This window comes from Falco peregrinus, chromosome 1 (assembly GCF_023634155.1).
Source record: "Falco peregrinus isolate bFalPer1 chromosome 1, bFalPer1.pri, whole genome shotgun sequence".
NCBI lineage: Eukaryota > Metazoa > Chordata > Aves > Falconiformes > Falconidae > Falco > Falco peregrinus.
Genome location: NC_073721.1, coordinates 113,664,922 through 113,678,559, shown reverse-complemented (window position 1 = coordinate 113,678,559; position 13,638 = coordinate 113,664,922). Strand labels below are relative to the sequence as shown.

Genomic DNA, 13,638 nt, shown 5'->3' with positions numbered 1-13,638 from the left:
AAGGACATTATTTATGAAACCGGATAAATGACTTCTGATAGTTTGAAGCGTTTGAACCCTCCGCCGCCGCCTCGGAGGCAGGCTGGGACCGGCCTGGCGCAGCCCATCGCCGGGGCGGCCCCGGGGTGGGGGGAGGGATTCACGCGTGACCCACGCGGTGGCGGCCGCGGCGGTGTGCGCCCCGTGCCTCAGCTCCTGCGAGGGTGCCCTGGGAAGCCCGCGGGAGAACACCCCGCGGGGTGGGAAGGACCCGCTCCCCGGGGACACCCACGGCCAGCCCGGCCCGGCCGGCGGCCCGCGGAGCCTCCCCCCGCGGCACGGGCGGCCCTGCTTGGCCGGGGCAGAGCTAAGGGGAACGGGAGGAAGGGGGAGGGGGGGCGCGTCCCAGGCCTGGAGCTGCTGCCCACGGGCACTGCGGGCACGCGAGGCCGGCCCGGGCCCTGCCGCTCGTGGGGCAGCACCTGCCGTCGGGGCCCGGGGCCCTTCCCGCGGCCCCGGCTGTGTCGCCCGCAGCGGGCCGGCCCCGGGGCGGCGGGGTCCCTCCCGCTCCCCCGCGGTACCCCGAAACCAAACGGAGCCTCCTGCCCTGCGCCAGCCGCGGGTATTCAAATACACACACGGTAACACAATAGGGATCAATAGCACTCCAGCGAACACTATTAATCTGGTTTATTATTTAGGGAAAGGTGCTATTAAAAGCCCCGCCGGTGGCTCCGAGGTGACGCTCCGCCAGCCCCCGGGAAGGGCACCTGCCCGCGCAGGCAGCACGTGGCCCTGAGTTATCAATTAAGGCAGGGACACATTTTAATCAGGCAGGGCTGCTCGCAGCGCCCTGGGTTTCTGGGCTGAGGTCTTTATTAGTTACATGTATGAGCGAATATAGTCGCTCATCTTTTTTTTTTTTTCTTCTTTTTTTCTTTTTTTTTTTTCCTCCTCCCCCCCTCCTTTTCATTTTCTCCTTTTTTGCTCCCCTTACCCGGGTGCCAGACCCAGGGCTCCATAAGCTGTTCCCCGCTCTAATTAATTCCTATTAGACATTTTCCCGCACAATGCTCTCCAGTGCCTGTCTTCACACATTTTATAAAATGCTTTGTCTAGATACCGTCTCAGATATGCACAGTCAAGCTCATAGGTAACATTTTTTCAATGCTTTGAAAAGCTGCTGTCTTTAAGCAGGTTTTTTTTTTTTTTAAAATTTTCAAATTATTATTTTTAGAAACAGCTTCCGCCAGGAGAAACTCGCACTTGTTTCCAAAAACAATTCACAGCAGATAGTGTAGATATCACTTAATTCCTACAGAAATCAATGTGAAAATTAGATTTATTGGCTACTTACATTGTTAAAAATGACAAAGTGCTGCCTTTTATTTTCATAAAACCAGAGAAGACCGAAAATCATTTAATAAAGGAGCCACCTAGTTTAATTTCACTGTAGGTCTCTTGCATCGAAACCAATTATTCGAGCCTCTCCCTCATAAACTTGCCTTCCATTCTAGTATTAAGGACAAAAATAATATTCTCAAAGAGAGTTAAAATAGTAGCATTTATTTGATGGCCGTAAAACCTTTCACGCCGGTAGCTGAAAGGCACCGTGTAAATGAAACAGCACCCGCCCTTTCGAATCGCCTGCTGTCCCCTATTAACCGCACAGGTCTGTTGAATTCTCTTTGCATTTTTTGAAGCAAAATGCACCCCCCTCCCCCCCCCCCCCCTTTTTTTTTTTTAATTATTTATTTGGCGTTCTGGGGAAAAAAGGGGGAAAGCCAAAGGGACGGCGAGAGGACGGGCTGGCCGCCCAGCGCTGCCAAGGCGGCGGGGCCGGTCCCCCGCCCCGCTACTTGTTGGTTTGGTTGCGGGGGAACGAAATCGACGGGCGGGGGCGGCCGGGCACACCCCCCCCCGCGGGCAGCCCTTGCACGCCGCGGCACCGGGACGGCCCCGTGCGCGCCATCGGGCCCGGCGCAGGCGGGGGTGCGTTGCCCTCCCCGCCCGGCCCCGCCAACGGGCACCCCGGCAGCGGCCCCGGGAGCGACAGGGCCGGCGGGCACGGAGCCGGGGCCCGCGGGGCTCAGGCAGCGCCCAGCTGCCCCGCTCCGCGGCCGCGCAGCACCGCGCCTCTCCGCTTCTCGCGCCGCCGGGATTTAGGATTCGCGCCCCGACCGGGGAGAGCGTCGATAAAATTCTCCGTATCAAATGAGCAATCATTTGTTGTGGTTACGTGTTGGGTAATGAAAGATGTTAGCGGGATCAATAAAAATGAAAACACTTTTACTTACATCTTGAATTACTGTTTTAAGGGGTGAGCTGTGGTGATGCAACAAACCAGAGAAAGATCTACAACCATCAAATGTCTTCAAATGAAGCCGGAATGAACGCGTGTCCCCCCGGGCTCCCCCCTGCTCCCGCCTCATACCCCGGAGGTCTGCGCGCCCCCGCGGCCGGCTCCGCTCGGCGCAGCCACCGCTCCGCTCTGTTACTATTTTGAAAGGAAAACTGCCATCTTCGGGGGTGTCTAAAGGTCAAATAACAGGTCGTAGCCCGAGGCAAATGGGAATTTTAGAGAGACGCGGAGCCAGCCCGCTCCACGGCATCTAAAACCTTTCCCTTAGCTGTCGCTAAATAATAAAGTATCTCCGTCTCCCCATCATTTTTTCCTGTGTACAGCGACACGGCGGACACACGCTCAGGCATCCGTGCGACCGGTCTCTACAGCGCACGAACCTGCGGAGAAACCAGCCCGCAATCGATTCCCCCGATCCGCGAGAGCCGTGGTACCGCTCTCCATCCCGACTAAAGCACAAGCGGGGCCCTGGTTAGCAGGAAATTATCGGGATCGATTTCGGGGCCATTCACGCTGAATTTAGCAAGGAGCAGCCCCAAACATGGAGGCTGCCGGAGCTCCGGGACCGCTCTCGCCTCGGACGCGCCGGCGGGCTGCGGCCGCTGCCTGCGCCGGGCTGCGCGGCGGCGGAGCGGGCGCGGACGGTGGGAAGGGGCCCGGCGGCGGGCGGCGAACGAGCCGGTCCCAGCCGCGGCCCCACGCCGGGGAGCGGCAGCGGCTCCGCGGGCGCGGAGGCGCCGGACAAGGCTCCCTCCCTCGCTCGCCCGAACCCCGCTCCGCGGGCGCGGGGCAGGCTGCGGCCCCCGCTCGCCGCCGGCCCGCCCCGCTGCGCGCCCGCTGCGCGCCCGCGGCCGCTGCGCCCCGCCCCGCCCGCGGCCCTCCGCCCGCTCCGTGCCCCGCTGGGCACGCTTACCGCGCCGTCCGCCGCACGCCGCCGGGACGGGCATCCGCTGCGGGCTCACCTCCTAGGTTTGCCCCCTAGGAGGAGAAAAATCATAAAAAAAAAAAAAATCTATCTGCATAATTTCAAATGAGAACGAGAAGAAGAAAAAGAAGAAAAAGAAGAAAAAAAAAAGCAACTGCCGTGGCTGCCACGCCAGTCCCGTTAAAAAATAAAGCACCAAACCCTCACAAGGTGTAGGAGAGATCTTTTATTGGACCAACTTAAACGGAAGAATTTACAGCCAGAATTACACGTTCTTCATCAGCCCAACACGCACCAGAGGCAGAAGCATTGCCAGCACTTTGTGTCTTCCCCGGGTCTGCAGGAGCTGAGCTGCTTTTGGTGGAGGTGGGGAGTGGGAGAGAGGACAGACCCTCTTTCCCCCCCAGAGAGCCTCAGTTTGTGGCTTTGGTAAAAATAAAAATAGGAAGTAAAAAAAACCCCAAAAAACCAAAAAAACACCACACCAAAAACCCCCACAACGAAAAATCTCTCCAGCGCCCCATTTTGCTCCATCTTTAAGTCCAGTCCAGGATCAATTCTCTCCCTTACATCCCCAGTCATAAACAAACAGCTTCCAGCTAAACCTTTTAAAGGTTAAAAGGAACAAAAAATAGAAATAATAATCAAGGCCTTTTTTTTTTTTTTTTCCTTCTCCTTCTGCTTGTTGGACAGCGCATTTTGGTCAGTCTAGCCTTGCATTTAGGGATGCTACTTGCATTTGAATAGCTGCCTGGCTGGTTATGGATCGGGAGGCTATGAGAGGAATCAGTATGCAAATTGGTTCAGTTACAATCGAAGGGTTCGATCTGGAGAAGGTGCCTGAGCGGAAGTCGCTGTCAGCCAGCGGTGCATTAGGCTGCCATTGCCTGCGCCGTCTGGGCCTGCTCTCCTTTTCCCTCACCCTTTTTTATGCTTGTGTACAGGTTTCTCCGGCGGTAATTAAAACATACACACAAATCAGGGGCTGCTGCATATCACGTTGGTGCCTTTTGCAGGCTGCGGGCGCGGGGAAAGGGGGAGTGGAGAGAATATATCTCTGCGCTGCTGGGGTTATTATTATGCAGCCAGGGTGAGGCGATCAGTGAAATAAAACATTTATAAATGGTTTCGTGCTTACAGTAGGAGAGGTGGGCCGGGGGGGGCCTCCCGGGCGCTGATCACACAGTGCAGGCTGCAAATCGATAACCCTTTCCCTTGTAATCCCAGTAATTGTGGGAATCACGGCTCCCTGTTAAAGGGACAGCGGGCTCCAGTGGGGGCTGCGCTCGGCAGCTGGGGGGCACAGCCCCTGCCCCCGCAGGGCCACCCAGGCCTGCCTGGCTCTGCCTGGAAGGCAGTCAGCAGGGCGGCGGGCAGGAGGCAGGGGCAGGCTCTGGCCCCACCAAGGGCCACTTCCACAGGCCCCTGTGCGGTTGCAGTAAGGCCCCTGCTGTCACCTGTGGCATCCTCCACTCAGGGCAGGACATGTCCAGCACCCCCGGCTTGAGGCATGGCAGGGGGAGAGAGCAGGCAGGGGAAGGGGCTGGCCACAGTACCTGGGCTCCCTGCGGCTGCCGCACATCCCAGCGGCTCAGCCCAGCTCCTCGCCTTCCCCGGCTCTGGCACTGCCAGGAGCAGCGGGAGGCCTTGGCCACTCCGTCCCGGTCTGGTATCACGGATGTAGTGATGTTCTGTTGCATGGCAGAGGGATGGGAAGAATGGGTGAGGTGCTGGGGCTGGGCTGGCCCCCCAGGGCTCCACAGTGCAGCACCCCACGCCCAGCCCTGCCCGCTGCCCTGTCCCCATCGATGTGCTGGGCTGGGCAGTGGTGCCACGCAGCCTCGGGGGCAGCCGGCGCGGGGGGTGTGTGGGCAGGACCGCCAGGGACGTGGGGCCCTGCTCCTGCCCTCTCCCTGCCGCTGACCATCTGTCATTCAATTAGGGCTGGGAGGCAGCTGAGGGGCTGTGGGGAGCGGGGCTGGGGGTCAGCGACCCTGTGCACAACGGCCTGCTGCCTTGCAGACGAGAAAAAGTTCAAATGTTAAATGCTCTCTGGCCCCAGCTCATCCAGGGCACTCTCCTTTGCAGGCAGCGGAGGGGTGAAGGGCATCCGTCATTAGCACTTAGATTTCAGCTCCGAAGCTGACCCTGCCTTCTGTTGGGGGATTTTGGCCTGAAAAGCCTTAACCCTTCCAGGGCATCCCGCACCCTCCTCGGCCCCCGTGTGGGCAGCCCCAGGCTGGTGTTGCCTGGCCGTGCTGCTCCCTGCAGCCCCCCTGGCGGCCTGGGGCTGCTCCCCTGGCACTGGGTTTGGAGAAGAGGAGAGATCCCCACAGCCCTGCCCCCGTGGCCAGCCTCTTCCCGAACCCCACCAAAGGGCTAAGCCAGGGCAACAGGTCTCGGTGCCAGCAGGGAGCCACACTGTGGAGCCCTGATGGAGGCAGAATGCGTGCCCTGCCCACCTACGGCTGCATCTCCTGCGGGGTGCCTGATACCCCTTCCCCTTCTTACAAACAGACCAGAACAAATTGATGAATTGAGCTTTCACTATGCTAATTTGGACATTATAAATATTTAACTATCAACCCTCAGCCAGCCAGAGAAGGCTCCACTCTTCTTTACATGCCACTTAATCTAAAGTAAATGTTTGCCCCAGAAGTGGCTGGGGCAATCTGAGCATCCCATTCCCTGCTCCTTCCTCTCTCAGGGGAGCTGAGTGAGTGCAAAAGGGGGGGATCTTGTAGTGTTTGACTCATTTCTGAGAGCCTCCCTGATGGCCTTCTCGATTTGGGCATGCTAAGAAGCTAAGTGGATGCAGAGACACAGCATTGCTCTGGCTAGGAGGATGCTAACACTGTGCTCCAGCTCTGAGAGGGTCTCTGGTCACACCACCCAACACCAGCGCTGTTTGTCCTGGAGCAGATTTCACATATATTCAGAGAGGGAGAGACTCCTGACTTGGGATTAGGGTGACGAAGAATGAGTTTCCACTTTCAACGGGAACTGGCTCCTCCGCCTCATGCAAGCTCATGTTTATCATTCCAGTAGGATAGTAGCTACTAAGAGAACCCCCATGGCCTTATTTCTGAGGACAGATTATATACCCCTCATGACATCAACATCTGATAAGTTTTCTTGTTTGGTACACTTACCGTTTGCTGCTGAAGGGGAGTAGTTTTCTCTTTCAATGAGGCAGCATGTCACAAGTACTTGTTAATGATTGCAGAGCCTTGGTTTTTCTGAAGGGCTTGAGCAGCTGTTTGGCACCCTTGGCTGGAACAATTTTACAAGGTATTCACCTTGGAGGCTGGAGGAGCAAAAGAAAATGTCGCTCAGTGGTGCAGGGGTCTGTGGGGCTTCAAACAGCTCAGCTGGGCTTGTCTGGCAGTTTTAAAGCATTTGTATGGCAGCTGTGCCACTCACCCAATGGGTCAGGCCTTGGGAAGCTGCCTTTCTGGTTTTGAGCTCTGTTAATTTGTTAATGAGAAGCTTATGGTTACTTATTCTGACTCTGTCTCTCACCTGCTAGCAAAAAGTGAAGTTCTTTAAGGAAGGGTGTGCTGGCATTTTGGTACCCCCCTCAGGCTGGCACCCTGTGCCACCTCACAGCCAGGGCTCACAGCCCCACGCAACAGCGCCCTGCCTGAGCACAGAGTGTGCCACGATAAGGTGAAGGCTCATATCGTGCTAGGTGTGTCAAGAAAGTATGGGAATAACTGGGTTGTCATTACCTGAGAGTGAACAGGGACTTGACATCAATCCCTAGACACAAGAACAGGAAATCATGTTCCGGAATGATCCTGCATATCTGGGTAGCTTCCCTCCCACCCTCATCCTCCAGTTATTTAGAAATGCAGGGGCTGGTGGTGTATTTTTGTGCTCACTTGTTCTCCCTTGCCCAGGACAAGTTGGCAGCAGCCTGGTAAGGTGCTGGGGAAAGGGAAGATCCAGCCGGGGAGACTGCCCTAAGCTCAGGCTGCAAAAGAGGGATGGATGCTGCACCAGAGATGCAAAGCACTAGTTACTTTGCTACAGGGTCAGATATTGGATTATCAGCAAAAGTTAATCCCAGTCACATGATAGATCTTACATTTGCTGTCATAAAATCTATCATTATTTAATAGGCATGGAAATCAAATTCTTCTGTGGACTATGAAGCAGGAACCTTTTAAAAATGTCTGTTTACCACCACAGACAACATATTGATCATTAGTTTTGAGACCTCACAGACAATTCGGAGATGTGTGTGAACACAAGCTGGCAGCTAGCTTTGCTGTACTCACTGTCCAAAATCAAACCCCTCCAAATGGCTGCGCACCCAGCTTTCCAAGCAGGTCAGTTTTAATTACTTTAAAGACTAGTGTTTTGTTAAAGACAAATAACAAGGAAATTGTATGGCCTCAACCTGCCTTTAGTTGTGCTGCTGTTTGCAGTGATACTGACAGGTATACACAGTGAGGAGATACACTCCTGCCTTTTGCCACAGAAGAAAAGCTACCTTCTCTGGAGGCAGCTGACCTGGTATTTACCAGTGCAAACAGCCTCATTTATTCTGGCAGCATGAAGGGGCTGATTTCATCCTAACTTGAGTCAATGCAAATTGTTTCCATGGTATTAGGGGAACTGAGCTGGGTGGAAGGTGGACCAGTTTTTGGGTTTTTTTTTGCTTTTCAAAGGCTACAAATACTGTTTCCGTCCTTCAGCCTTCCCATTTCTGCCACAGGATCCCTGGATGGGAGCTGTGGGATGAAATTGAAAGGAAAAGTCACAATGCTGAGGCGGAGCATGTGGGAACTCCAGCGGGTTACAGCATTGTCCCAGCACCCGGGCTCCTCCAGTGGGTGACAAAGGGGTCACGCCTCTTGCCATGACATGCCTCTGTGCCATGCGAGGTAGTTCAAGTCATGAGAAAGAGCTCTCCTGGGTAAGGACTATTAACTGCAGGTGACTTGTGATGTGCACTCCATTTCCTGATAGAGATGCTAAGCCATTTCACATAGATTGCAATACAGCATTTATAGAAGTCTTTTTCCCAGTCCACATTTGTGGATGCCTCGGGGCACTCCATGAGCTGCCACAGCTCCATGGTCCCCAGGCTGAGGCCACTGTGTCCCTGCCAGCCAGTGGCACTGCTGTGACACCCTGGCACCGAGGAGAGCGGAGCAGCCGAGCGCTATCTCCCTCTAGCTTGAGAATTCACACAGTCTTTAATCTGCTCATATTTTAAAGTGTGGGGATCCCATAAATCCTTCCACATCTGGGATCGCTTGTAATGGCCAGTGTCAGGAGTTTACAGAGGAGCTTTCCTAAGATCTAGCGCCCAGAATCAATAGCAGCTGCAATTCCAGGCAGGGGGATAGGTTGAATCCTGATTTGATTCTCAGGTGTTTTCAATTGTATTGCCAGCAAAAAATTATTGTTGTTAAGCGATACTGCTGGTCTGCTTGTGCCTTTTGAAGTTGCCTTTATTTCTTTGAGCTCAGATTCCTTGAGATCTTCTTGCTGCTCCGTCCCCAAACCCTCATGTATCTAATAAACCTGACAGCTTCCCAGCAGATGTCTCCATCTTCTCCTTTATTGAGGAGACAGACTTCACTGGAGAGTGCATCTTAGCATGTGGGGCCAACACAGGCTCTTCGAGAGCCCCCAGAGGCCCAACTCATCTGCTCCAGCCACGAAGGAGCAAGCGGACATTGCCCAGCAAATCCAGGGAGGATTTGAAACGTCCAGGAGTTCACATTCCCTTAATTTTCCATTTTCCCTCTTGCTCTTGCACAGTGCAGCTGACAACATTAGCTCCCATCTGCCTGGAAGCATGCATGCTGCTTTGGGCTGAATTTTTGGAGGTTTCAGCCACCTCACGTCCCTATGGGGACTGCCCCTCATCATTAGCATTGTTCCCCTTTCTGTCTGTGAGGAGCACTGCCAGGGAGCACCAGGAAAATGCAGCCAGGAGGAAAGGGCTCTGTTGTGTAGCATGCCTTTGGCCTTCGTGGCGTGGGTGCTGGCCAGGCCTGCTGGCCAGCCTCTGCCCTCTCGGCAAGGCCTTTCCTTCGGGTCTAGGCTCAACCGCAGACAAGCTGGGGCCAGAGTCCCTTGGCTATCCCAGTTTGCTCTGAAGTGCCTACATCTGAATTCCTTGTGAGTGGAAGAAAGGAACATGGAGGTGATGGGCAGCATCTGTAATAGGAAATTGCTGTCTGCAGATGTGTGTGTGAAGGAAAGCCTGTGTCAGACAACGGTATCAAGGGATAAATTCCACAAGTGAGTGAATCCATCTGAGTGTAAGACACAGGTTGTGCATTTTCCTCAAGAAGGAGCTGAACAGCTTCAAGGACATCCATCCACTTTATGAATGACATGGTTTCCCTAGTGTTGCCCATGCTTATTCAGTAGGAGAGAAGACAACAGGCAAATAAACAGAAATCTGGCTCATCTTGGACTGTTTTGTGAATCCTTACTCCCTTTGCACTTAGGTGGAGCTATGCTGGGAGATTTGCTTGAATAAGGAGCTTGATTACATTCCTCTTTCAAAGGAGCAATGTGAGAGTGTCCAAGCTGAAACACCTTCTGGAAAATGCAGCCTTCTCTCCTGGCTTCCTCTGCGGGTGGGCGGTGTGCAGTGGGAGATGCTCCAGCTCCTTTAGAGCAAGGCTTTGCCCATTGAATACAGCGGAAAGCAGCTTGTTGCTACCTCTAAGAACAGAAATTTATCCTGCCTTTGCTCTGAGCAAATGGAAATCTGATTGCTCTTTCTAATCTTCCCCTGTACACCTGGTGTTGCAGGGACCAGCGACAACCTGGCCCTGATAAAGACTTCAAGAGTGGACCTATTATCTGTATCCCAGAAACACTCCGATCATGTGGGAATAGTTAAAGGTAAGAAAATATATAACAGGTCATCTGTCTTTCAGCTATAGTCAGCTCAGAGGTGGAAACAGATTGACACAGCTGGATGCAGCCATCACGCTGGAGCCTGCAAATGCCGGCCAGCAGCGCTGCAGCAGGCACTGAGCGCAGCCCGCGCCTTTCCCTGGAAAGCCGTTTGTCTGCGACGGGTTTGGCCGTCGGCTTTGGAGAGCCCAGCCAAAACGCGGGGGTGCTTTCTGCTGAGCCTGCTCCAATGAGTTGGTGAAACCTAAGATGGGGTTTGGTTCTCTGTCCTGTGGGCAGGTGACCGTTCCTTGATCCGGCAGCTTCTGCGGCCCCTGGCACTGCCCTGAGGCCAGTGCTTGCTGGCAGAGGCAGGGAGCAGGTGGTGCCTGCGGTCCGGGGCTCTTGGGCATTCAGGGAACGCAGATCCTCCCAGCCACCCGGCCCTGATGCTGCGGAAAGAATTGCCCTGGGAAGCAGCCGGATGCCTGAGAGGTGCAAGCCTTCATCTGCACGCTGCTCTCGGGTATTTACTCCTACACGGTATTGTTGTGGGCAGGGTGTAACCCCTGGCCTCCAGTGCAGACGGTTGCATGAAAACAATTAATCTTTCGGAGAGCAGCAAATGGAAACATTAGCGCCTCGACCCCAGCACAGGTAAGCATCACTGCCCGGTGCAGACTTGTGTGCACAGGGAGCTTTTGCTGACTGCTAGCTTTTGGAGGCTGGTGGGTCTGTAAGGAAGGGCAGAGAACGCTGGAGACAAAGCAGCACATTCGTCCGAGGTGAGCACTGGGGCAGGAGCCCCGAGGAAAGCCGGGGAGCCCTGCTGGGTGCGGGCTGGCCGAGGGGCTGGGAGAGGCAGGCAGCAAATACCCCTTGCTCTGGTTCCTGCTGGGGAAAAGGCAGCAGGACACGGCTGTTTGCTCCTGGCGGATAACCTGGAAGCTATCTGACAAATACCCCATCTTCACCTATTTCTTATCCCAGGGGGAGTCAACCATCTGTAGTTTTGCTAGCTGTGCTGGACAGGAAGGGGTAGTTCATTAGCAATTTATACGTTTGGTTTGCCTCCTAAAATGGATCCTTCCAGCAGCAGGGATGTGTCATTTCCCCTTTGAGATGCTCCTGCTTTCCCAGCAGTGAGTCCCGAGCCAATCACTCTCAGTTTGAGCTGGAGTTACCAGCGTATGTAAATGACGTAAATAAGCTGCAGGAGTAGGGTCACATAACCATTTTGTTAGGTCCTGCCTACCGTTTTGTTAGGTTCACGGATTCTGACAGAATATTAGCATGTTTGCATATGTAAATGTGTTAAAGAGAGCATCAGCTGAGGGAATACATTAAACTCAGTCATCCTTCCAAGCTGATTTAATCTGACAGCACCTCCACTAAAAAAATAAAAAGCATCAGTTTTCCCTTTGTGACTTGATGTACAGTAATTAGCTTGTTAGAGCAGGAAACACCTCCTTTCATAATTGATTTTGCACCCCTTTTACTTGGATATCTCTGACAAGCTGTTTCTAGTTCCCCAAGGACACCATCAGTACTTCCCCTGTGTTTGGAATTTCATGAATGTGAATAATGAATATGATTTATCCCTCCCACACTCCCATGCACGGATAATATATGTAGCCAATTTGTGAACTGGGCCTTGCATCAGAAAGATCGGTGTCAAAGTATTAACAGTGCAGTGACCAAGCGTGCGCAGGAACTGGGGCACAGCTAGGCAGTGATTTTCTGGGCATTAGCGAGATGGGAACAGGTTGCACCATGTGTTTGTCCACCGGGGAGGAAAAAAATGGAGGAAGATTTTCTGAATGGCCTTGTGTATCTAAGTTAGCATGCCAAATTGGTTGCTTATTACAGCTGGCACAGTGCCTTAGTGGGCTAATGTGTTAATAATGTGTAATGTTTCTCTTAGGCAATGGCACCACTCTTCATTAGCGCTCCTCAAGCCCTGTCACTGTTGCTTAGCTCGACATTTTGTTTCTGATGTTCGAGTGAGGGTATTTGAAATCAGGATTTCAGATCTGCTAACACATGTCACACACTCTTTAAAAATGGATTTTAAAAGGGCCTCGATAATTTTATGGCTACTAATAACATTTGTAGCTATGTGAGCTAAGCTAATGATAAGAGTAATCAAATTTCATGTTTCACGGCATAAAATGAGCAACTGTAGGGGTCAGGAAGGTATTCACTCCCTGCCCTCCTCCCCTGGGAACCACCGTCTTTTCCAGTTGGTTCAGTAGATGAGCAGTGTTTGAGATGTGAAATAGCACAGCGCTGCAGGAAAGTTCAGGCTTTCGTGCTGCACAGAGCAAAGGATCTTACACGGGTAGGAATTCTGGGTTTGGTTGGTAAACGGAGTGAAACGTTTGAACGATATGTTTGTTTCACACCAACTACCTTCTGTGTTGGCATCAAATGCACAGGGCAGGTTGTCCCCATTTTGGTGGGTGTTTGCTCAAGCCCCCTGGACTCGGACATAATGAGACTCCTATTTCTGAGCAGCGCTAGCACGGCCAGGTAACTCACGTCCTAAGTCTTTGATCAACGAAGGTGCTCGCTTACACTTCCCTCACGTTTCTGTGTTTCCACTCACCGTATTAGAAAGTCTGTTTTGAGCACTTCTTTGACACTGGGGATAACTGCAAGAGGCAGCCGAGGCGGCCTGGAACCACCAGCAAACACCTTCCCCTGCCGCCACCGCTGCAGGACCACAGTGGGAGAAGCCTCGGTGCTGCTGGTGGTTCGGGCGCGAGGCTGTGGGGTCATGGGGGGGTGCAGGCAGCTCCAACCGTCCCATGCCCACAGTGTGGCTGCAGTTTGCCCTGGTGGCTCTGGCAAGGGTGCGTGCTGCCCACGGCGGCTGTGCCTGCTCCCGGTGCGTCTTGTTATGTGGCTGCGCACCCCTTGGCAGCGTTCACCCAGCACCCAACGGCAGGGCCAGAGCCCGGAGGCTGGGATTTGGCGAGGCACCAACCTGTTTAACTGACGGCTGGTTTTGATACGGACTTTCAGTCCTGTGTTTTGCTGTATAGTGCCTAGAACATTTCCTAGCACCCATACTTTTAGTGTGATGTGTTTTCTAAAGCCTTTTAGTGCATTGTACCAGTGATGTACTGAAGAGTCTGAAAGGACTCACTTAACACAGTGTGTAATAAAGTAGAAAGGAGATGTGCTGAGTAAAAAAAATTCCAACAGTCAAAAAGTTCTCTGTGTTTTCTAAACAGGGAAATAGCTTGGTTGGTTTTTTTTTCCCAATATTTTCCAGAAAATATCTCTTTTTCTTCTAAATTCAGATATTCATTTAAACATGTAAATAATTTGAGAGGTTTTTTTTGTTCAACTGCATTTAACCTGAGATCTTTTGATCCCTGAAGTGTAGCTTTCAGGAGTTTGGTATTATCTTACAAACCCACAAAAAATGTTAGAAAGCATCAAAAATAGGCTAAGTTTCAAAAAAAGTTTTTTTTTGTAGAAAAAGCGCTCT

At 53.0% G+C, this 13,638-nt stretch overlaps 1 long non-coding RNA gene across 4 annotated transcripts in view; it reads right to left on the bottom strand.

Moving 5' to 3' along the window:
• The window catches only part of LOC114013289 (uncharacterized), a 121,381-nt gene that overhangs the window by 2,607 nt on the left and 105,136 nt on the right, over positions 1–13,638 (bottom strand). For 2 of the 4 annotated variants that reach the window (XR_008745430.1, XR_008745431.1), the window contains exon 3: positions 3,478–6,573. This is a non-coding gene — a long non-coding RNA (uncharacterized LOC114013289). Of the gene's footprint in view, positions 1–3,477; positions 6,574–13,638 lie in introns of those variants that run through there. The other 2 variants (XR_003556187.2, XR_003556190.2) reach the window with 2 other exon arrangements.